This window comes from Cucurbita moschata, unplaced genomic scaffold, assembly GCF_002738365.1.
Source record: "Cucurbita moschata cultivar Rifu unplaced genomic scaffold, Cmos_1.0 Cmo_Scf00010, whole genome shotgun sequence".
NCBI classification, from domain to species: Eukaryota; Viridiplantae; Streptophyta; class Magnoliopsida; order Cucurbitales; family Cucurbitaceae; genus Cucurbita; species Cucurbita moschata.
This window is the reverse complement of record NW_019268526.1, coordinates 22,032-46,495: the sequence shown is the minus strand read 5'-3', so window position 1 is coordinate 46,495 and position 24,464 is coordinate 22,032. Positions and strand designations below refer to the sequence as shown.

General features: G+C 40.2%; 5 non-coding genes across 5 annotated transcripts; 4 read left to right on the top strand and 1 right to left on the bottom strand.

Moving 5' to 3' along the window:
• Window positions 1-8,739: 8,739 nt before the first annotated feature.
• On the top strand, window positions 8,740-8,823 carry TRNAL-CAA. Its single transcript has one exon. It is a non-coding gene; the product is annotated as a tRNA-Leu (tRNA).
• Window positions 8,824-9,688: 865 nt separating this feature from the next.
• Window positions 9,689-9,772, top strand: TRNAL-CAA. The gene has a single exon. It is a non-coding gene; the product is annotated as a tRNA-Leu (tRNA).
• Window positions 9,773-10,052: 280 nt separating this feature from the next.
• Window positions 10,053-10,126, bottom strand: TRNAN-GUU. The gene has a single exon. It is a non-coding gene; the product is annotated as a tRNA-Asn (tRNA).
• Window positions 10,127-10,677: 551 nt separating this feature from the next.
• TRNAL-UAA lies at window positions 10,678-10,761 on the top strand. The gene has a single exon. It is a non-coding gene; the product is annotated as a tRNA-Leu (tRNA).
• A 7,961-nt stretch (window positions 10,762-18,722) lies between these two features.
• TRNAL-CAA lies at window positions 18,723-18,806 on the top strand. The gene has a single exon. It is a non-coding gene; the product is annotated as a tRNA-Leu (tRNA).
• The last annotated feature ends 5,658 nt before the right edge of the window (window positions 18,807-24,464 follow it).

The following is a 24,464-nucleotide window of genomic DNA, read 5'->3' as shown; positions in this document are numbered from 1 at the left end:
GCCACAAACTCTAACCAACTAAGCTATTCCAACAAATTCTAACCAACTAAGCTATTCCAACAAACTCTAACCAACTAAGCTATTCCAACCAATCATCTCTTATAATCCAAGACTAGTATTAGTTAATATTGTCTACTTTCCTTCTCGCACACTTTATTATGACCAACCGTTGGTTGATATTGTCTACTTTCGTTCCTTATGTATCATTTGTTGAACACATCTCTTTGTGGGAACTCTCACACTTTAACACAACTAAGTAGGGTGAAGGGTATTTACTTTGTGTTTCTTGGGACCATGAGACCAACCGTTGGTTGATATTGTCTACTTTCGTTCCTTATGTATCATTTGTTGAACACCAACTCTCTGTGGGAACTCTCACACTTTAACACAACTAAGTAGGGTGGAGGGTATTTACTTTGTGTTTCTTGGGACCAATGAACTAAGTAAAGTGGAGGGTATTTACTTTGTGTTTCTTGGGACCATGAACTAAATAGGGTGGAGGGTATTTAGTCAATCTATTCCTAAAATTTTCAACTTTTTCCCCTAAATCATTTTCCTAAATTTATTCTTAAAATTACTAAATCATTTTCCTAAATTTATTCCTAAAATCCTAAATCATTTTCATAACATAAATATAGTCACTCATGCAATGGTTGGGCTTAACCCTATTAGGCTAATGATGATATTTTAACACTCCCATCAGTACTAGTTCTCATTCGCTGCACCACAGCGAAAGCTCTCATATGGGCAAGTATTTAGCTCTTTTGTAGACAAGTCTACTACTTCCACATGCTTTGTTCTGCCATGAAACATCGAATTTTCTACTAGACAAATCACAGATTGGTTGTTGCATTGAAGTGATATCGAATAGTCAACTTTCTGGTGCCAATCTTTCATAAGAAGTTTCAGCCATGTACATTTTTGAGCTGCTCCCGCCGCTGCTCTGTACTCTGCTTCTCTAGTTGACAATGATACAGTTGGTTGTCTTTTGTTACACCAATAAATTGTTGTCGAACTGAGCTTGAACACATACCTGGTGCTTGATCTTCGAGTATCGTGATATCGATTGACATATCTCAAGGTCCATCGAGCCGCATTCAAATGAGGCTTCTTTAGACTTCACAAATACTGACTAAGGACTCCAACTTCATTTTCGAATCCATTTGTTTGGTTCATGTAGATCTCCTGGTCCAACTCTCTATGCAAGAAAATATTCTTCATATCCATTTGCCAAAATTTTCAATCTTTATTTACCGCAAGTACTGAAGGAACTTGTACAATAATGATCTTTGCCACTGGACTAAATGTTTCATCATAGTCTAGTCCATATTGTTGAGAGAACCTTTGATCTACAGTCTGAGTTTTGTATCTCACGATTGATCCATCCGGGGTATACTTATTTTGTAAATCCACTTGCAAAAGATAGATTTAACATCTCTTGATCTTGACACTAATTCCCAAGTTTGATTTTGCTCCAGGGCTATAATTTCTTCCTCCATCACTTTTTGCCAAACCGAGTTTTGTGACACATCCTTATATATCTCTGGCTTATTAACTTCGTCTTCTACAATAGTTGTGTTGGCATACTCTAGACATGGCTTTTGGATTATTTCTAATTGTCTTAGTTGTTGAGGTGCCCTTTGTTTTTCACTAGGTTCGCTTGGTTGAGTCACTTCTTGTTCACCAACACTAGCATCACTTGAATCTTTAGGCACATCAACACTTTAGCAAATGTGTACCGTTTGTTCCACCATCTTTTGTGGAAGAATCTCTTCAGTTTTCTCTCCTGTCAGAAGAATTTCTTCAATTTGCTCAAGGCCTGGTAATACTTCCTTCTCTGAGGGACACCCCTCTTCCATTGCACCACTTTGATTGTCAATCATGTGGTTTGGGTATCCTGAATCAATGATCCAATCATTCTCATAATCGATATGGTCTCCCATCATCGCCATGAGTGCTAGCTCATCTTCTTCTATGGCATACAATACCTCTACATCCCATTCCTCCTCCATCTCCCTGTTGGAGGATGCCACATTGCTTTCGATAGATTTTTTCTTAGACCAACAATCTCTAGACATGTGGCCCTTCTTCCAGCAATTGTAGCGAATGCCTCTAAATCTCTTCCCATGAGAGTTATTGTTATCATTCTTCTAAGCTCTCCCTGGTTGTACAGTTCCTTGGTGACTTCTTCTTTTGTCACCATTGTATCCACGTTTGGTAGACGACCTATTATTGCTCAAATTTTCACTTGTGTAGAGTGCTTCTTCTTCACCCTTCAATGGGATGCCTCCTATTTGTTTAGCTATGGCTTCTTGGCTGGCTAAAAAATTTTTAAACTCTACAAGTGATGGTTAAGTGGATCATCCTTGTACAACAATAATAAAGCTTCTCTATTCTGGTCGCAATCCGTGGATTATAATCCTCTTCATTCAAGATTCTACAATGGCAGACTTCGGGTCCAGTTCAGTAATTTCCCGATAGATCGACTTGACCTTGTGGAAGTACTGAGCAATCGTCATGTCACGTTGTGAAATTGACAACAACTCATTCTCCAGAAGTTGTAGCCTCGTATCGTTCTTCTTTGAGAACAACATCACAAACGTGTCCCATACTTCTTTTGGTGTCTTGTCATCCCAAATATGCTCTAACATCTCTTCTCTGATTGTGGTCGTCTGCCTGCTTTGATTCTCCATTTGCGCAAGGCACCGTTAGAATCATCCTCTAGCGGCATAGTTTCACACCCGCCAACGATCTCCTAAAGATCATGTCCTTGTAAATAGGACATCATGCATGTTGCCCACGTGTTGTAGTTGTTGTTGTTGAGTTTTTTTATCCTCCAATGATTTGGAAATCACCCATCGTGTTGGCTATACCTCAGTAATACTAAACAAGCTCTTTCGACACAAGACTTGTAGAGTCACAGACTACTCACGACACAAAATAAACTCACTCACTACTAATCTCAAGAAATTGTTTCTAATGTGGAAGATCAGGCAGAGTTGCAACCACAATGCATACTAAGAATTCCAAGCGATCAGATAACCCACACTAACTTGGCTCTGATACCAGATTGTTGAACACAACTCTCTATAGGAAACACTCGCACACTTTATTAAGATCAATCGAGAAGAGATTTACAAAACACTCTATAGACTACTACTTTGTATTGCTTGGGATTTATGAACTAAGTATGGTTCGAACAACGGTACAAAATAAAATAGAATAGAATAGAATAAATAATAATAAAATCGTAAATAATACCATCTCTCCACTAATACAACCAAACTTCTTCCACAACTGTCTCAACACCTCCTCCAATTGTCAAACAATTCTAAAAAAACAAAAAAAAAATGGTAAATTTCCATGAGAGAGATGTTGTTATTCTTGGAAAAGAAAAGAAAAAAAAAAACAGAATGAAAAAAAACGTCAGATTTGAGAAAAACGAAAATGGCCTTCACTCGTAGAAAATGAAAATGGCCTTCACCGGTAGGCCTTCACTCGTAGAAAATGAAAATGGCGTTCACCGGTAGGCGTAGATTTACTGAAGAGGGGTGTGGTTGTAATGGTACACATTAAATCATTCCTTTTAGTTTATCCTAAATTTCATTCTAGGAAATCACAACCAATTATATCTAAAATCTTGACTTCACAATTATTTAGGTCAATAATTTTGTATGAATTATGGTAAATCATTAGCTAAATAATGATTAAATTAGAAACTAATACTATCTATGAATGTAAATCAAGAATAAAAAAATAATAATAATAAANTTGACCTTGTGGAAGTACTGAGCAATCGTCATGTCACGTTGTGAAATTGACAACAACTCATTCTCCAGAAGTTGTAGCCTCGTATCGTTCTTCTTTGAGAACAACATCACAAACGTGTCCCATACTTCCTTTGGTGTCTTGTCATCCCAAATATGCTCTAACATCTCTTCTCTGATTGTGGTCGTCTGCCTGCTTTGATTCTCCATTTGCGCAAGGCACCGTTAGAATCATCCTCTAGCGGCATAGTTTCACACCCGCCAACGATCTCCTAAAGATCATGTCCTTGTAAATAGGACATCATGCATGTTGCCCACGTGTTGTAGTTGTTGTTGTTGAGTTTTTTTATCCTCCAATGATTTGGAAATCACCCATCGTGTTGGCTATACCTCAGTAATACTAAACAAGCTCTTTCGACACAAGACTTGTAGAGTAACAGACTACTTACGACACAAAATAAACTCACTCACTACTAATCTCAAGAAATTGTTTCTAATGTGGAAGATCAGGCAGAGTTGCAACCACAATGCATACTAAGAATTCCAAGCGATCAGATAACCCACACTAACTTGGCTCTGATACCAGATTGTTGAACACAACTCTCTATAGGAAACACTCGCACACTTTATTAAGATCAATCGAGAAGAGATTTACAAAACACTCTATAGACTACTACTTTGTATTGCTTGGGATTTATGAACTAAGTAGGGTTCGAACAACGGTACAAAATAAAATAGAATAGAATAAATAAATAATAATAAAATCGTAAATAATACCATCTCTCCACTAATACAACCAAACTTCTTCCACAACTGTCTCAACACCTCCTCCAATTGTCAAACAATTCTAAAAAAACAAAAAAAAATGGTAAATTTACATGAGAGAGATGTTGTTATTCTTGGAAAAGAAAAAAAAAATAAAACAGAATGAAAAAAAACGTCAGATTTGAGAAAAACGAAAATGGCCTTCACCCGTAGAAAATGAAAATGGCCTTCACCGGTAGGCGTAGATTTACGTGAAGAGGGGTGTGGTTGTAATGGTACACATTAAATCATTCCTTTTAGTTTATCCTAAATTTCATTCTAGGAAATCACAACCAATTATATCTAAAATCTTGACTTCACAATTATTTAGGTCAATAATTTTGTATGAATTATGGTAAATCATTAGCTAAATGATGATTAAATTAGAAACTAATACTATCTATGAATGTAAATCAAGAATAAAAAAATAATAATAATAAAGAAACAGGAAAGATTCGGAAAGAAAGATCCATTAGAATACAAGGAAGAAAAATACAGAGAATCCAAAATTGAAACAAGAAAACAAAAATATAGAAACATGAAAGATTTGGGGAAGAACAATCCATTAGAATATAGAGAATAAAAATAGGCAGGAGAAAGGCCTAACAAAATCAAAAGAAAAAAAAGGGAAAATACATAATACTATTAACAACAAAATAAAACAAAAAAAAAAAATTAAGAGTAAAGAACTGATTAAAAATTGGCTAATAATAAATGTGAAAGATTTGGAAGTAAGAGAAAATATTTCTGAACACAAATTAAAAGATAAAGGGAGGTACATGTACACAAAAAGAAAATGGAAGATCGGATTAAATATCAATAAGAAAATGAAAGATCATAAATATTAGACGGCAACAAGAAAATGAAAGATCAGAAATATCATAAGGCAACAAATATTAAAAGATAAGGAGAGTACATATAGAAAATGAAAGGTCAAATTAAATATCAAATGGCAAGAAAGCACGAAATACTGTCACTTCAAATAATTCCATCAAATTCTTAAGATGGTAATACTAGAAAATGAAATCTTAATAAAAATAGAGTTATATATATATATATATTATATAGATGGATGTTATAACCGTTCCAAGACTTTACTCATATAAAGTCTTTAATGCTTGCATGAAGTCTAGCACATGAACCATTGTAAGAGTTAGAAAGTTGAACGGGAAATTGATATCATGGATTCATATAGGTTGACTTGAATACAAAGGACAAAATCGAACTTTCATAAGGATAAATTGATAACACTCGCCTAAGCTAATCAGGTAAGTGAACTTACTATAGGATAGGCTAAAAATTGTATAAATTATGATGATGTATGAACTGTGTCGGACGATGTCATATGATAGTATGTGATGATGTATGAGTTATGACGATGTATGATGTCGTATACTAGTATATGATGATGTATGAGTGTATGATAATGTATGAGTTATGATGTTTGATGATGTGCATAGTATATATATATTTCGATGAATGACGTATTTGATATGCTTGATGCATTTTATGGCAATATGATGAGTATGATGATTGCGTGATGTTTTACCTTAATATGATGAGTATGATGATTGCATGATGTTTTACCTTAATATGATGATGTTTTCCATATTGAGCATGTTATATGATGATGAGTGCCATATTGCATCATGTCATTAGATCGACATAGGACACAACTCTAAGAGCATGAAAATGATATTAATATAAATATCCATGAGTATGTATTACCTAGATTAACAAAGAGATGAGACTAGAAGGTTGTGTCAGAAGAGACATTATGATGGATTTAGAGGGACCTCATGCATATTGTATAATCATAAGCATAGGGCTACTTCCTTTAGAGATGATGAGTGCGGATGCGCACGGTATGATGATGAGTGCGAATGTGCACGAGCACAAATGCACACAGATGAGGGTGTTCATGAGGTGCATGACACTATGGAGTTTCGCTGACCTCTGGACGTCGCTACAGATTAGCTTGACCAGAGGGACAAAAGGTGTGCGAGCGCCCTGAAGATTCACACTCACACGTGTGAATTGTGTGTAGGGAAGTACTACACATCCAATTTGTCGAGGCACCCCTTAAGATGATTAGAGATATGTCCTTAAATCATGATTGCATGTGTTTGCATTTGCATGGCCCCCTATAGTGCGGCCACTTACTGAGTATTCTTTGAAATACTCAGGCCGTGTGCCACATCATTTTCCAGGTGAAGACAAGGCGCACTTGTATGGAGGATGGCGGTATCACGAGTAGAGACTGTGACACGTGCATAGAGTAGACTCATTTAAATTTCTAGTTTAAGTTAGAATTTGCATTTCATTGTTTTAAATTATTTTGTATTTGTTTTTATTTTTTCTAAATTTAAGTATTTCGTATTTAAACACAACCATGACTCATATAAGAGTTATAAGCATGAAACTTGAGTAGAGACTCTGAGTATGTGGAAATTTAGGGTCGGTGGAGTGGTACTAGATATAGTAAATCTATTCCAAAAATTTCTCAACATTTTCCTAAAATACCTAAATCATTTTCCTAAATTTATTCCTAAAATCAATTATTTTCTTAACAGAAATATAGTCACTCATCCAATGGTTGGGCTTAACCCTATTGGGCTAGTGATGATATTTTAACTTCGTTATCAACCTCACAGTTTTAAACCGAATCTACTATGGATAGGTTTTCAGACCCTTGCAAGAAACGTTTCTTCACCTCTCTAATGGATCTGGGATCTCACTATCAACCCCTTCTGAATGCCAAGAGTCCTCACTGGCACATCGCCTATGTTTCTTCACCTCTCTAATCGATCTGGGATCTCACTATCAACACCTTCTGAATGCCAAAAGTCCTCGCTGGCACATCGCATAGTGACTAGCTATGATTTCATTTGTAAAAGTCCAAGCCCACTGCTAAAGTCCAAGCCCACTGCTAGTAGACATTGTTAATTCTTGCCCAGTGGGTATTGTCATGAGTCTCACAGTTTTAAAACGTGCATATTAGGGAGAGGTTTTCGCACCATAATTAGGATTGTTTAGTACCTCTCTCCAACAGCCAATAGATATTATCTACTTTAATACGTTACGCATCGTCGTTCTCTCTAATCGATCTGGGATCTCACTATCAACTCCTTCTGAATGCCAAGAGTCCTCACTAGCACATCGCCTAATGACTAGCTCTGATTTCATTTGTAAAAGTCCAAGCCCACTGCTAGCAGACATTGTTCATGATCTGGGATCTCACTATCAACTCCTTCTGAATGCCAAGAGTCCTCACTGGCACGTCGCCTAGTAACTAGCTCTGATTTCATTTGTTGTGCCAAGTAACTAGCTCTGATTTCATTTGTTGTGCCAAGTAACTAGCTCTGATTTCATTTGTTGTGCCAAGTAACTAGCTCTGATTTCATTTGTTGTGCCAAGTAACTAGCTCTGATTTCATTTGTTGTGCCAAGTAACTAGCTCTGATTTCATTTGTTGTGCCAAGTAACTAGCTCTGATTTCATTTGTTGTGCCAAGTAACTAGCTCTGATTTCATTTGTTGTGCCAAGTAACTAGCTCTGATTTCATTTGTTGTGCCAAGTAACTAGCTCTGATTTCATTTGTTGTGCCAAGTAACTAGCTCTGATTTCATTTGTTGTGCCAAGTAACTAGCTCTGATTTCATTTGTTGTGCCAAGTAACTAGCTCTGATTTCATTTGTTGTGCCAAGTAACTAGCTCTGATTTCATTTGTTGTGCAAAGTAACTAGCTCTGATTTCATTTGTAAAAGTCCAAGCCCACTGCTAGCAGTTATTGTTCATGATCTGGGATCTCACTATCAACTACTTCTGAATGCCAAGCGTCGTCACTGGCACATCGCCTAGTGACTAGCTCTGATTTCATTTCTAAAAGTCCAAGCCCACTGCCAGCAGATATTGTTCATCCTTACCCAGTAGGTATATCAATGAGCCTCACAGTTTTAAAACGCGCCTATTAGGGAGAGGTTTTCGCATCCTTATTAGGATTGTTTCGTTCCTCTCTCCAACAGCCAATAGATATTATCTATTTTAATCCGTTACGTATCGTCGTCAGCCTCACAGTTTTTAAACGCGTCTACTTGGTTGACGTTTACACACCCATATACGGAATGATAAATTCCCCTCCCAAACCAATCTAGGAATGCACAATTAGTAGTCAGGATGGCCGAGTAGTTTAAGGCGCCAGACTCAAGTTCTGGTCCTTGTAAGAGGGCGTGGGTTCAAATCCCACTTCTGACATCCATCCATGTTTATTGTTAGGCAAAACTCGTGCCAAAGTGGATAATATCTACTAACAACCGTTATGGGATTGTGTTGAAATTTTTAACGCTAAGAAATGGAACTCGTTCCGTGGTGGATATAAATTGAACTCAGCACTGCGTTTTAAAAGTGTCAAAACATGATTGTTTAGTTAGTTCTCGTTCACGAGACCATCACAAATCGATGTTGATTGAAAATTTCTACTAGGGAGGAGAAGCACCAAACACAATTATAAGGCATGCTTCATTCCCACATCGCTAAGAGAAGGGCTTAAACCTCCGGCCCTTGTGGTTAACAGCCACACGCTCTGAGCTATTCCAACCAATCATTTGCTACAATCCAAGACCACCATTTGTTGATATTGTCTGATTTCGTTCTTTACGTCTCGGTATCTCCCTCACGGTTTTAAACTGTATCTACTATGGATAGGTTTTCAGACACTTGTAAGAAATATTTCTTCACCTCTCTAATCGATGTGGGATCTCACTATCGACCCTTTCTGAGTGCCAAGCGTCCTCACTGGCACATCGCCTAGTGACTAGCTCTGATTTCATTTGTAAAGGTCCAAGCCCACTGCCAGCATACATTGTTCATCCTTGCCCAGTAGGTATTGCCATGAGCCTCACAGTTTTAAAACGCGCCTATTAGGGAGAGGTTTTCTTACCCTTATTAGGATTGTTTCGTTCCTCTCTCCAACATCCAGTAGATATTATCTATTTTAATCCGTTACCTATCGTCGTCATTCTCACAGTTTTTAAACGCGTCTACTCGGGAGACGTTTACACACCCATATACGGAATGATAAATTCCCCTCCCAAACCAATCCAAGAATGCACAATTAGTGGTCAGGATGGCCGAGTGGTCTAAGGCGCCAGACTCAAGTTCTGGTCCTCGTAAGAGGGCGTGGGTTCAAATCCCACTTCTGACATCCATCCATGTTTATTGTTAGGCAAAACTCGTGCCTAAGTGGATAATATCTACTAACAACCGTTATGGGATTGTGTCGAAATTTTCAACGCTAAGAAATGGAACTCGTTCTGTGGTGTGGATATCAATTGTGAACTCAGCACTGCTTTTTAAAAGTGTCAAAACATGATAGTTTAGTTAGTTCTCATACACGAGACCATCACAAATCGATGTTGATTGAAAATTTCTACCAGGGAAGAGAAGAACCAAACACAATTATAAGGCATGCTTCATTCACACATCGCTAAAAGGAGGGCTTGAACCTCCAACCTTGTGGTTAACAGCCACACGCTCTAACGAACTGAGCTATTCCAGCCAATCATTCACTAAAATCCAAGACAACCGTTAGTTGATATTGTCTGCTTTCGTTCGTTACGTCTCGGTATCTCCCTCATGGTTTTAAACCGAATCTACTATTGATAAGTTTTCAGACCCTTGCAAGAAATGTTTCTTCACCTCTCTAATCGATGTGGGGTCTCACTATCGATCCCTTCTGAGTGCCAAGCGTCCTCACTTGCACATCGCCTAGTGACTATCTCTGATTTCATTTCTAAAAGTCCAAGCCCACTGCCAGCAGACATTGTTCATCCTTGCCCAGTAGGTATATCAATGAGCCTCACAGTTTTAAAACGCGCCTATTAGGGAGAGGTTTTCGCATCCTTATTAGGATTGTTTCGTTCCTCTCTCCAACAGCCAATAGATATTATCTATTTTAATCCGTTACGTATCGTCGTATCTATTTTAATCCGTTACGTATCGTCGTCAGCCTCACAGTTTTTAAACGCGTCTACTTGGTTGACGTTTACACACCCATATACGGAATGATAAATTCCCCTCCCAAACCAATCCAGGAATGCACAATTAGTAGTCAGGATGGCCGAGTAGTTTAAGGCGCCAGACTTAAGTTCTGGTCCTTGTAAGAGGGCGTGGGTTCAAATCCCACTTCTGACATCCATCCATGTTTATTGTTAGGCAAAACTCGTGCCAAAGTGGATAATATCTACTAACAGTTCCGTGGTGGATATCAATTGTGAACTCAGCACTGCTTTTTAAATGTGTCAAAACATGATTGTTTAGTTAGTTCTCGTACACGAGACCTTCACAAATCGGTGTTGATTGAAAATTTCTACCAGGGAGGAAGAAGCACCTGAACCTGAACCTTTAACCTTGTGGTTAACAGCCACACGCTCTAACCAACTAAGCTATCATGTGATATTGTCTTCTTTCCTTCGTTACGTCTGCTATCATGTGATATTGTCTTCTTTCCTTCGTTACGTCTCGGTATCTCCCTCACAGTTTTAAACTGAATCTAGTATGGATAGGTTATCAGACCCTTGCAAGAAATGTTACTTCACTTCTCTAATCGATGTGGGATCTCACTATCGACCCCTTGTGAGTGCCAAGAGTCCTCACTGGCACATCGCCTAGTGACTAGCTCTGAGTTCATGTTTATTGGTAGGCAAAATTGATTCCAAAGTGGATAGTATCTACTAACAACCGTTATGGAATTGAATTGTGTAGAAATTTTCAACGCTAGTAAATGGAACTGGTTTCATGGTGGATATCAATTGTGAACTCAGCACTGCTTTTTAAAAGTTTCAAAACATGATTGTTTAGTTAGTTCTCGTACACGAGACCATCACAAATCGATGTTGATTGAAAATTTCTACCAGGGAAGAGAAGAACCAAACACAATTATAAGGCTTGCTTCATTCACACATCGCTAGGAGGGCTTGAGAACCTCCCACCTTGTGGTTGCTCTAACCAACTGAGCTATTCCAGCCAATCATTTGCTACAATCCAAGACCACCATTAGTTGATATTGTCTGCTTTCGTTCGTTACGTCTCGGTATCTCCCTAACGGTTTTAAACTGAATCTACTGTGGATAGGTTTTCAGACCCTTGCAAGAAATTTTTCTTCACCTCTTTAATCGATGTGGGATCTCACTATCGATCCCTTCTGAGTGCCAAGCGTCCTCGCTGGCACATCGCCTAGTGGGTAGCTCTTATTTCATTTGTAAAATTCCAAACCCACTGCCAGCAGACATCGTTCATTCTTGCCCAGTAGGTATATCAATGAGCCTCACAGTTTTAAAACGCGCCTATTAGGGAGAGGTTTTCGATTGTGAACATTAAAAGCGTCAAAACATGATTGTTTTGTCAGTTCTCGTATATGAGACCATCCCAAATCGATGTTGATTGAAAATTTGTACCAGGGAGAAGTACCAAACACAATTATAAGGCACGCTTCATTCACACATCGCTAGAAGGAGGGCTTGAACCTCCAACCTGGTGCAAACTGAGCTATTCCAGCCAATATTTTGTTACAATCCAAGACCATCGTTAGTTGATATTGTCTGCTTTCGTTCGTTACGCCTCGGTATCTCTCACGGTTTTAAACTGAATCTACTATGGATAGGTTTTCAGACCCTTGCAAGAAATGTTTCTTTACCTCTCTAGTCGATGTGGGATCTCACTATCGACCCCTTTTGAGTGCCAAGTGACACAATCGCACTTTCGAAGGCAGCGGACTAGCGATTGTGCGGCACTCACCCTCCAGCGGCAAGTGAGTTAAGCCAATTTGTTCTTGCGTCGCCTACGGCCAAGCGACGTACGGTCGAGCCACTAGCCTCGGTTTTAAAAGAAGGTTTTAGAAAACGAGGAGAGAGAGAGATTTTAGAAAGAGAGATTTTAGAAAGAGACGTTATATAAGCAAGCAAGAGAAAGATAACAACGGCTTAGCATATATAACCTTGGGTAGGGAGAAGGTGACGACTAGTCATATCCCCCTATAGTACATTCTAGGCCATTTTAGTTTTAGCAAGCCTAGACATGATATTTTTGAGGTGTCATACGCTCTAGAATTACAAAAGGAAAAACACTAGAATGCAAAGACATGACAAGGGCTTGGCTTGTCATGGGCATGCGCCCATGGGCAACATGCCCTGGACAGGCATGACCGTGACATCCTCCCCCACCTAATTGGTTGACGTCCCTGTCAACCGTTTACTTTCATACCTTGCGATGTGGGTGGCGGCGGAGTTCAGATCTTCGGCGCGTTCCCAGCTTGTTTCCTCTGTAGGGAGATTCTTCCATTTGATAAGGAATTCACGAATCGTCCGTACAGGTCTTCCTATCTTCCTAACCCTGTCGACTAGGATCTCTTCCACTTCCTTTGTTTCTTTTTGCTGCAGATCGATGTTCAGTCTTGTGGTTGCATTTCGTTGGTCGTCATCTGGATCAGGGTGATAGGGCTTCAAGTTGCTCACATGAATGACGGGGTGGATTTTCATCCATGTGGGTAGTGCAACTCGGTAGGAGGTAGCCCCGATCTTTTTAAGGACTTCAACCGGGCCTTCATATTTACGAACTAGTCTTTGGTCCTTTCGGCTACGAAATCTGATCTGTTCTGGTCTCAGCTTGATAAGGACTTGATCTCCTGCACGGAATTGAAGGGGGCGACGCTTCTTGTCCGCCCATTTCTTCATATGCTTGGAAGCCTTCTCTAAATATGCCCGGGCTATATCTGTCGTCTGCTTCCATTCTCAAGTAAAGTTGTGAGCTTGAGGGTTTTTTCCTGCATAAGGATAATCAATAATATAGGGTAAGGCCGGTTGTCGTCCACTTACAATTTTGAAGGGACTCTTCCCTGTAGACGAGCTTGTTTGACAATTGAAGCAAAATTGGGCGACATCTAACAATTGTATCCAGTTCTTTTGGCGAGCATCGACGAAGTGAGGTAAGTATTCTTCGAGCAAGCAATTGAACCGTTCTATCTATCCATCGGTTTGAGGGTGATAACTCGAGGAGATGTTTAAGGTTGTTCCCAAGAAAGCGAATAAATCAGTCCAGAATGTCCCAATGAATCTGCCATCCCTATCACTGATGATGCTCGATGGAATGCCCGATAGCTTTACAACGTGTTTGAAAAATAGTTGGGCTGTGAGTTCCGCCGAGCATAATTTGGGAGTGGGGATGAATGTCGCATATTTTGAGAATCGGTCTACAATAACCAAGATGGCGTCATATTCCCCGACTTTTGGGCGGTGTGTTATGAAGTCCAGAGATACACTTTCCCAGGGTCTTGTTGGCACAGGTAGAGGTTCCAAGAGTCCAAAGACTTTGGCTTTCTCGACCTTATCCTGTTGGCAGATGAGGCACGTCTTGGTGTATTGCATGATGTCGTCTCGCATATTTGGCCAAAAGTACCCCTTCTTTATTAGGGCGTATGTTCTTTGCCACCCAGGGTGTCCGGCCCATAAGGTATCATGACATTTCTGAATGAGCTTCTTCCTCAGTTCCCCCGTTCTTGGGACGTACAATCTGTTTCCTTTGGTTATCAGGAGGTCCCCCTCAACCCAAAACTGTCGTGTCTTTCCAGCCTTAGCTAGTTCGACAACAGCTTTGGCCGATGGGTCTTTGTGTAAATGTTCCTTGATGATGTCGCGCATCGATCCATCGATCTTACTTGAATGAATATGGGCTAACATGCACAGGGCCACATGTTCGCCCTTCCGACTCAGCGTGTCGGCTGCTTGATTACTCTTTCCTGCTTTGTGTTCGAACTTGAAGTCGAATTCGGCCAACGACTCCTGCCACCGGGCTTGTTTTGCTGTTAATTTTGGTTGATCAAAGAAGTGGCAAGTGGCGCTGTTATCCGTCTTCACTACGAATTGTGATCCTAAGAGATACTGTCTCCAGACTCAAAGGCAATGGACTACAGCCAGCATTTCTTTCTTGGAGACAGTGTATCTTCGTTCGGCATCGTTGAGCTTTCGACTTTCATAAGCGATGGGGTGGCCTTCTTGAATAAGGACCCCACCTAGAGCAAAGTCGGAAGCATCGGTTTCTACTTCAAATGGCTTTGTGACGTCTACCAACCCGAGGACAGGACCCCTCGTCATGGTTGTTTTCAGATTTTCAAAGGCCATTTGACAATCATTTGACCACGACCAAGGGTGGTCTTTCTTCAACAGCTCTGTCAATGGGGCGGCTCGTCGTGAAAACCCTTCGACGAACCGCCTATAGTAGTTGGCTAGTCCTAAGAAGGACCGCAACTCAGATACGGAAGTAGGAACCTTCCATTCTTGGATAGCTTTTATCTTGTCGCTATCCATACTAATTTGTCCACATCTGACGACATGTCCAAGGAAGTTGATGCATGTTTGTGCGAATGCACATTTCTCCTTCTTCACATACAGCTGGTTCTGCCGGAGCTTGTCAAACACTAGCTTTAAGTGCACTTTGTGTTCCTCGAAGGTTGTGCTGTAAACAACAATGTCGTCGAGGTATACTATGACGAACTGATCCAGGTATTCGTAGAAAACCTGGTTCATCAACGTGCAGAACGTAGCTGGGGCGTTTGTCAAGTCAAAGGGCATTACTAGGAATTCAAAGGCCCCATATCTTGTTACGCACGTCGTCTTGGGTTCGTCCCCTTCGGCAATACGTACTTGATAATATCCTGATCGTAAGTCCAACTTCGTGAAGTACTTGGCCCCGTGAAGTTGGTCGAACAAGTCGGATATTATCGGCAGAGGATATTTGTTGCGTACCGTCACCTTGTTTAAGGCTCTATAGTCTATGCACAGACGTAACGTCCCATTCTTCTTCTTCTAGAACAGTACGGGGGCTTCATAAGGTGCCTTTGTCGGGCGAATGAATCCCGCCTTCAGCAACTCGCCCAGTTGTTTCCTCAATTCGGCTAGCTCGGGCGAAGCCATCCGGTATGCGTTCTTCGCTGGCTGCTTAACCCCGGGGAGGAGTTCGATTTTGTGGTCAATGCCTCGACGAGGTGGTAGTGTTTGTTGTAGACTCTCTGGCATTATGTCGGTATAGCTTTCTAGTACTTCCTTGATTTCCTCTAGGACAGTCTCTTCGGTGGTTGCTTCTTCTATCAGTGGTATGGCCATGAATGTAGGTTCCTCTCGTGCGAGTCCCCTTTTCAGCTGTATTGCCGAGATCATTCAAAGATTACCTGGTTGCTTGATGCTTGCAGGTATTACTGTGGGGTTACGGTCGGTGATCACCAAGCATTTTGCCAATGGCATTGGGATGACCTTGTGTTCTAGGAGGAACTCCATCCCAAGTACCACGTCGAAGTCGTCCATGCGAACCACGACAAGGTCTAGCTCTCCAGTCCAATCCCCTATTTTGAAGGGGACTCCTTTAGAAACTCCCACAATAGGCAAGGCCTCGGAGTTGACAACTTTCATTTTCCCCGGGTCTTTTCCTATGGTGAGTCCCAATCTTCTGGCTTCTGATCGGTAATGAAGTTGTGGGTTGCTCCAGAGTCTATCAGAGTGCTCTTGCTCGGTTGAGAGTTTATTGTGGCATCTACGAACATGAGCCCTTTCTCTATTATCTCCTTCGGTTCGACTTTCCGTTGGAGGGCTGACAAGAATTTGACTGCACCCATTCGGGGGTTGTCGTGATCTTCCTTCTTGTCTAGCAAAGTCTCGACCCTTGCCTCATTGCTCTCTTGAATGGACACTTGGAGAGTAGTGAGAGAGGCCCGATGAGAACAGTAGGATACCTTGTGGGGGCCTTTACACAGTATGCATTGCAAAGGCGTCGTCGGGTGGTTCTTTTGATGGTAAGGCCCTCGAGATGTCCCCGCTTGATTGTTTTGAGGAGGTCTATCCGTCCATCCACTCGGTCTGTTGGGGCTTCCATTTCGATGGCCTGGTTGTCTGTATGGTTTGCCCCCATTGTTTGGGGCTGGTGTCGCTCTTCTTTGGGATCCTGCTTCGTTCCCACAGTCCACGAGTCTTTCGGCGCAGGCCATTGCGGCAGCTAGGGTTTGGACCCTGTTCTCATGTATCTTTGTTTTGGCTCATGGCTGTAGACCATTTATAAAGAAGAACACCTTGTCCTTCTCTGCTGTTCCCCTGATATCTAGCATCAGGGTTGAGAACTGTCTGACGTAGTCTCGTATGTTTCCAGTGTGTTTCAGGGCTACTATTTTCTCCATTCCTATATGCCCTGCGTTTTCGGGGAGGAATTGTTCCCTCAACTCTCTCTTGAGGTCTTCCCATGAGTCAATGGTGCACAATCCATCCTCGATGTCTTGCACCTTCGTACGCCACCACAGTTTGGCATCGTCTATGAGATACATCGCGGCTACAGTCACCTTCTTGTCGTCGGTACAAGCGGTTGTGGCTTTGAAGTACTGTTCGACGTCAAAGATGAAGTTCTCCAACTCTTTGGCGTCCCGATTCCCTTTGAAGGCTCTAGGGTCTAGGAACCTTAGTTTGTTGGATCCTGCACTAGTTTGTCCAGCCGTGACGCCTTCCACGGCTTTCATGGTAACTTCAATTCGAGTGCTCATGGCGGCCATCCTTTCTTGGAGGTCGTCGACTGTTGTTCTGAATTCATCAGCCAGTCCATTGAACAAACTCATCATTGTGTTTTGTAGTACTTCGAACTCTTCACGAGACCATCACAAATCGATGTTGATTGAAAATTTCAACTAGGGAGGAGAAGCACCAAACACAATTATAAGGCATGCTTCATTCACACATCGCTAAGAGAAGGGCTTGAACCTCCGGCCCTTGTGGTTAACAGCCACACGCTCTAACCAACTGAGCTATTCCAACCAATCATTTGCTACAATCCAAGACCACCATTTGTTGATATTGTCTGATTTCGTTCTTTACGTCTCGGTATCTCCCTCACGGTTTTAAACTGTATCTACTATGGATAGGTTTTCAGACACTTGTAAGAAATATTTCTTCACCTCTCTAATCGATGTGGGGTCTCACTATCGACCCTTTCTGAGTGCCAAGCGTCCTCACTGGCACATCGCCTAATGACTAGCTCTGTGTTCATTTGTAAAAGTCCAAGCCCACTGCCAGCATACATTGTTCATCCTTGCCCAGTAGGTATTGCCATGGACCTCACAGTTTTAAAACGCGCCTATTAGGGAGAGGTTTTCGAACCCTTATTAGGATTGTTTCGTTATTAGGATTGTTTCGTTTCTCTCTCCAACAGCCAGTAGATATTAACAGTTTTAAAACGTGTCAGCCAAGTTCTGGTCCTCGTAAGAGGGCGTGGGTTCAAATCCCACTTCTGACATCCATCGATGTTTATTGGTTAGGCAAAACTCGTGGCAAAGTGGATAATATCTACTACCACCGTTATGGGCTCGTGTCTAACTTTTCAACACTAAGAAATGGAACTCGTTCCGTGGTGGATATCAATTGTGAACATTAAAAGCGTCAAAACATGATTGTTTTGTCAGTTCTCGTATATGAGACCATCCCAAATCGATGTTGATTGAAAATTTGTACCAGGGAGAAGTACCAAACACAATTATAATGCACGCTTCATTCACACATCGCTAGAAGGAGGGCTTGAACCTCCAACCTGGTGCAAACTGAGCTATTCCAGCCAATATTTTATTACAATCCAAGACCACCGTTAGTTGATATTGTCTGCTTTCGTTCGTTACGTCTCGGTATCTCTCACGGTTTTAAACCGAATCTACTATGGATAGGTTTTCAGACCCTTGCAAGAAATGTTTCTTTACCTCTCTAGTCGATGTGGGATCTCACTATCGACCCCTTCTGAGTGCCAAGTGTCCTCACTGACACATCGCCTAGTGACTAGCTCTGATTTCATTTTTAAAAGTCCAAGCCCACTGCTACCAGACATTGTTCATTCTTGCCCAGTAGGTATTGCCATGGGCCTCACAGTTTTAAAACGCGCCTATTAGGGAGAGGTTTTCGCACCCTTATTAGGATTGTTTCGTTCCTCTCTCCAACAGCCAGTAGATATTATCTATTTTAATCCGTTACATACTGTAGTCAGCCTCACAGTTTTAAAACGCGTCTACTTGGGAGACGTTTACACACCCATATACGGAATGATAAATTCCCCTCCCAAACCAATCCATGAATGCACAATTAGTAGTCAGGATGGCCGAGTGGTCTAAGGCGCCAGACTCAAGTTCTTGTCCTCGTAAGAGGGCGTGGGTTCAAATCCCACTTTTGACATCCATCCATGTTTATTGTTAGGCAAAACTCGTGGCAAAGTGGTTAATATCTACTACCTCCGTTTATGGACTTGTGTCGAACTTTTCAACGCTAAGAAATAGAACTCGTTCTGTGGTAGATATGAATAGTGAACTCACCACTAGACTTTAAAAGTGTCAAAATATGATTGTTTAGTTAGTTCTCGTACAAAGACCATCACAAATCTTGTTTAGTTAGTTCTCATACAAAGACCATCACAAATCGATGTTGATTGAAAATTTGTACGAGGGAGAAGCACCAAGCACAATTATAATGCATGCCTCAATTTTTAAATGCCCCTACCAGGGAAAGGTTCTCGTCAATTTGAGTGAGGCCTCCATTGGCGAGTACTCTGCTGCACTTTGATGCCAAGGTAGTAGTTGAGTGCGCCGAGGTTGCTCATTTTGAAGGCTTTCACATTTCCCTGTTTAATCTTCCAAGAACTTTCATGTTGCCTCTAGTGATTATGAGATCATCGACGTACACTTCCACGATCAGCCACTGCTCGCCTTGGTCGCGCGTCTACATCCCATGCTTAGAGGCACAATGCTTGAACTTGAGCGATAACAGGGTACTGTCAAGCTTCTTGTTCCAGGCTCGTAGTGCTGGTCGAAACCCATAGAGCGCCTTGTGCAGGTGCAGTACCTTGCCGGAGTTGTCGTTATCGATGAAGCAAGGTGGTTGTCGGACGTAGACGGTCTCCTTCAGCTCTTCGTTGAGGGAAGCTGACTTCACGTCCATGTGGTGGACCTCCCAGGAGTGATGTCCCTCGATCGCCAGCAACAGGCGAACAGATTTCAACCTTTCTACCGGCGAACACCTCTTCGAAGTCCACCCCTTGCTTCTGGACGTAGTCGTTCACCACCAGACCGACCTTTGTGCTTCAAAACTTCTCCCTCTTCGTTATGCTTTAGCTTGAATACCATGGCTCGGTGTCCTTACGGCATATCCTCTAAACAACACATCTTATTGTCAGTGATGGACGTCATCACTTCCTGCACTGCCTTCAGCCAGCATGGGTTGTTCTCTACTTCGGCGAAAGAGTTCAGTTCATCTGCGCTGATGGCATGCAATTCGACACCTTTTCTTCGAGCTCGCGTGCCGCCAGTCCCAGTGGTTCACCTTCTCCTAGTAGGTCTTCAATAATCCGCTACCTGGCCGTTAAACCATCATCGTGATCGACATCTAGCGTTAAATCCATAGTACGTGGTGTTGCGAACTCCACTAGTTCAAGGGGCGCATCAAGAGTTGTGCTCGGTGTTTGTGTAGACGTGCCTAGTGCAATTGTTAGCAGCGGTGAGAGTGCCTGGTGTTGTGCTCCTTCTCCCGGCTCGGTGACGAAGTACTCCACTGTGAATTGTTCTGGGTTTTGGTCTGCCACGACCACGTCGTTCCACTACCATAAGGTGTTCTCATCAAAGACAATATTGCGTGACACGTGAGCTCGTTCCCCGGTAGGATCATAAAGCCTTTATGTCTTGCTCCCAGGTTCATAGCTGATGAAGATGACCTTCAGCCTTATCCCCTTTAGACTTCGAACTTCCTTTCCTAATCCTCTTATTTGTTAGACTGATTGAACTCCTTTTCCAGTATTCCTCTAAGCTCCTCAAATAGTAGACATTAGTGTCCCCTCGCTCCTCCATGATTAGTAAGTCGATCCTTCACAGGTTGTTCGTAACCAGAGTTGGGTCAATTTACCGTTTTTACCCCTAAAGTTACTTCTTGTTCGTTAAGTCCCACTGATCCTCTAATGAACAATTGGTTTGTGGTTCAACCACCAAACCGAATCCCTAAAGACCTAGACTCAGTACTTAAGGGAACAACCTCTCTACTATCCCTCAAAGCGGGTAGAAATGAATTCTATCTTGCACCCTATGTCCCCAGATATTCACCCAGTCTTACCCTTGAAATGGGAGGCTTATTGAGTCGGCGAATTCAAGCAACTCTTACCCATGCAAATCTAAGGATAATTCTTAATAAACAGAAGTTCATAGTTAGCTCAAGATTAAGGCTGAGTTACCTTCGTCATTGAGTGAAAAAATCAGTCTCAACAGTAAACGGCATCATAAAGTGAGAGTGATTTTCTTCATTGTCCGATCTTATGCAATACTCATCGCATACGATGCCCCCACTCACATGTCTCCACATGTACAATTTAGTGATCACATTGTTTATCTCATATATAAAAGTGGACCGCATCCATAGTATCCTCAGAATAAGGTACTCAGCTTTATCCCTATACTATACATCATTTTAACTATATACTTGAACTTGATCCACTCTTATGTCTCTACATATAGTTCAAGTAATCATACTATAGCCAGAGTGTTCTTAGTTTATTGGATTTAGATTAATGATCGTAAAATTCACTTTATTCAATAACAATCTTTGCTGAATAAACATCAATAATAACTTTATTGAAAACAGAATATGTTTTTATTTACAAACTATGAGTTTTAGGACATAAAACCCAACAAACAAATGGTTTTGTGTTTGGGCCGTAATTTCTAGGTAGATTGGAGTGGGCTACAGATTGAGCTTGGAACTTGGGGGCTGAGGATGGAGCCGTGGGTTTGAAACATGAATCCAAATCCGAATAACTGGCTCATCAACTTATCTTCTTCACCCGAATACAGATCGAAAATCCTTGCGATTCCCTTCTCTTTTTCCCAGTGAGAATACTAATGATTCCGATGACATTCTTTCATGCCTCCACAAGGGTTTGCCTTTTGGAGGTTAGTACAACACTTTCAAAATACCGGTTGGGAGGTTTGAACATAAAGAAATTTAAAGGGTTTAGGGAATAGTTTTGAATATGAAATAAATGCCTAGCCTGAAATCGCGTGATTTCGAGCTATATTAAATGCTGTTTTTTTTTCAAAATCAAATTGTTATAGTCATAACTTCTCATAAATGTTGGGTTTTATGAGAACTCACTCCAGGTCTTGAACAAGGGGCCCCACCCTCTCATTGGTCTGAGAGGAATTCGGTTTACTGGTTGGACCACAAACCAATTATTCATAAGAGGATCAGTGGGACATAAGGAACAAAAAGTAACTTCATGGGTAAAACGGTAAATTGACCCAGCTCTAGTTACGAACAACCTGTGAAGGATCAACTTACTAATCATGGTTATACAAATGGACAAAAATATATCTATAGTGAGGGGAGTGCAACTACTAGGCTATAGTGGAGTGTCCTAGTTGTTAACGAATGTTGGTTAACAAAGTTAATGAGTTTAACCGGTTAATCTTGGAATGTTGGAGCCCATGATCTATAGGTCCATTAGGTCCATCTGCTAGCTTATATCGGAATAAACCATAGAACAGTGTGACGAGTGAGTTTAAAGTGTTTGAATTCAAATTAGGGAATATATGCTACATATATACGATATATTTAACTGCATTTTTGTTTTATTTACGAATTAAACAAAAAGAGATAATCTAAGATATTTAAATAAGATTTAAATATCTTAATCAAATATGTGTTGGAATTGATTGGGATTGGCATTTGAATTAATATTAAATATTAATTAAATAGTTTAATTAATAATTTAATATTACTTTAATTTGAAATTAATTATTCAAATTAATTGTTGAATTAAAATGAAGAAAGTCAAAATGTTACTTCATTTAATGGAAAAATCAATGTTAGTGGAATTTTGAGGTGTCAAAATTTGGTTTAACCAAACTTGCATGCTTGCCAAATAAACCCCACAAATTTTAGTGGAATTTTGAGTGTCAAAATTTGGTGAACTCAAACTTGCATGCTTGCCGCGTAATCCCAAACATTTGAGTGGAATTTTAAGTGTCAAAATTTGGTGATCTCAAATTTGCATGAACATGCAAACATAACTCTATAAATAGAGTGATCAGGGTACATGGAAGATCTTCCTTGGTGAAAAACTTTGAAAAAAACCTCTCACAAACACTCTTTTCATATATACAAAATCTCTCCCAAGTTTAGTCACTCACCGGATTCCACAATCCCGTTCTAAGATCGGAGGATAGTGGAGAAGACACTAGTGGTGGTTCGAAACCGGTTCGTGAGGAAAAAGGACTTTGAACTATAAAAGGTTAGTATTCAAACTCATTAAGTTTTAATACTTATGAACATGCTAGTTATTTACTATAATTGATGTCCAAAAGGGCCTAAGATTCAAATTGCTTCAGCATGTGTTATATTAACACCATCAATAAAAACTCAGATGTTCCTTCACCAAAATCGTAGAGCTTTACTCCGTCTATAAAAATACATTTTTCTTATAATTTTAAATCAACCACATACAAATATATTCACAACTAAAATTGGACGGTTACATGTTCTTACAGCAACATGAGGCTCCATCGATACTCCAACTTTCAGCTTGAATCTTTTCAAAGTTTCTTCATAAAACTTGCGTAGCATCGGTTCTAGATCAACATATCAAAAAACTCAGACCAAAACAACCAAATAATCTTATGGATCTTTTAAAATACCGCCTAAAAAGTTAGAAAACCTACCACATGTCTTCCACGATTCTTGATTATCTTGGACGATTCAAGAACCCAGAGTGCTTCTCCACAAGGTTCAATGAAGATTTCGTAAAGAAAATCTAGCTAGAATCGGACTCCTCGAGGTTGAATAAGAAAGTTTCTAATAGTTACTTCTCTTTACATCGAGAGTTTCTTTTTCTCACACATCGTTATTTCTCTTTCCATTTTTTTCTTTGTTTTAATTTTTGTCAATTAACTCCATTATTTAGTTAGTATAGATTCCATAATAAGCTAGACACATAATGACTAGAGTTGAATTGGATCACTTTTCTAATTTATTTTTTAAATTTTTTTTTTTTTTTTTTTTTGAGTTATTGAAATTTTTCTTAGCACTCTTTTCTTCTTCACCATCTTGATGGTCCGCCTCTAAAATTTTGAATAAAATATTAAAAGTTTAATCTGAAAAAGCCTCTAAAATTTTTAATAAAATATTAGAAGTTTAATGTATAAAAGATAAATTGAAAAAAACTTGGGTGTATTTAATAAAACATCATAAGACTTAATTTGGTACATTTAATATTGCCTTTTGAAGGTGTGCCTCACCTTTCTTGTCCAATACAAGACTTCTGGGCTGGAATTGAACCTCTGAACTTTGTTTTTGTGTTTAAGAATTGGAAATCAAAGTAAAGACGTGTAATAAATGTCTTATTGTTTAAAATTAATTGAATTATATTATATTTAGAACATTAGATTATTCCTTAATTAAACTCGAATTGTGACGATAAGATTAAAGAAAAAGAAAATAAGAAAACAAATAAAAGTACGGTAAAATGTAAATTATGTTACTCCATACTCATGAGGCAACCATTATGAGTCAACTACCAGTGTAATCCCAAGTCTATTCCCAAGACCGGTTTACGAGATCGAAACGTTAGTCTTGACCTATTTCTACACAATAAACGAATTAACCACTCGTGTAGTCTTAAGTTCCTCCTTAATACTTGTTTACAGAATCACGAGGTCACCTTTAACTCGTTTTTGCACGCAATAGAAATACTTGAGTAGTCTTGGAGGTTTTCGTGACACCGTTCACATTACTATTAAGCCTGTTAGGCTTTCTTAGTAATCCTTCTCGTCGAGGTTTACTAGGTTCTTAAGGAATCTA